The sequence below is a fragment of the Penaeus monodon genome, chromosome 28 (assembly GCF_015228065.2).
Source record: "Penaeus monodon isolate SGIC_2016 chromosome 28, NSTDA_Pmon_1, whole genome shotgun sequence".
Taxonomy (NCBI): Eukaryota; Metazoa; Arthropoda; class Malacostraca; order Decapoda; family Penaeidae; genus Penaeus; species Penaeus monodon.
In genome coordinates this window covers 36,709,638-36,709,969 of record NC_051413.1, presented here as the reverse complement: position 1 = coordinate 36,709,969, position 332 = coordinate 36,709,638, and positions in this window count along the sequence as shown.

Sequence of the window (332 nt, the reverse complement as noted above, 5' to 3'; positions counted from 1 at the left end):
TGGAATGGAAAAGCACATGAGAAAAAAGAGAAGAAATGAATTGGGAAGAAGAAAAAAGAAAGAAGGGAATTGAAGAAATCGGAAATCGCGAAATCGGAATCGAAAAAGAAAATGAAGGAATTCGAAAGGGGAAAGTGGGGAATCGAAAGGAAATGCGGAAATTCGAAATCCGAAATAGAGTGAAATGAGGTGAATGAAAGAAATAAAGGATATGGGGGGAAAAGTTTGGCGTAAAAGTAGGAAGGAAAGACGAGGGAGGGGTCGAGGGATGGGAGGCGATGAAGGGAGTGGAATCCGATGGGAATGGAAGACGGATTTCGACCGGAATGGAA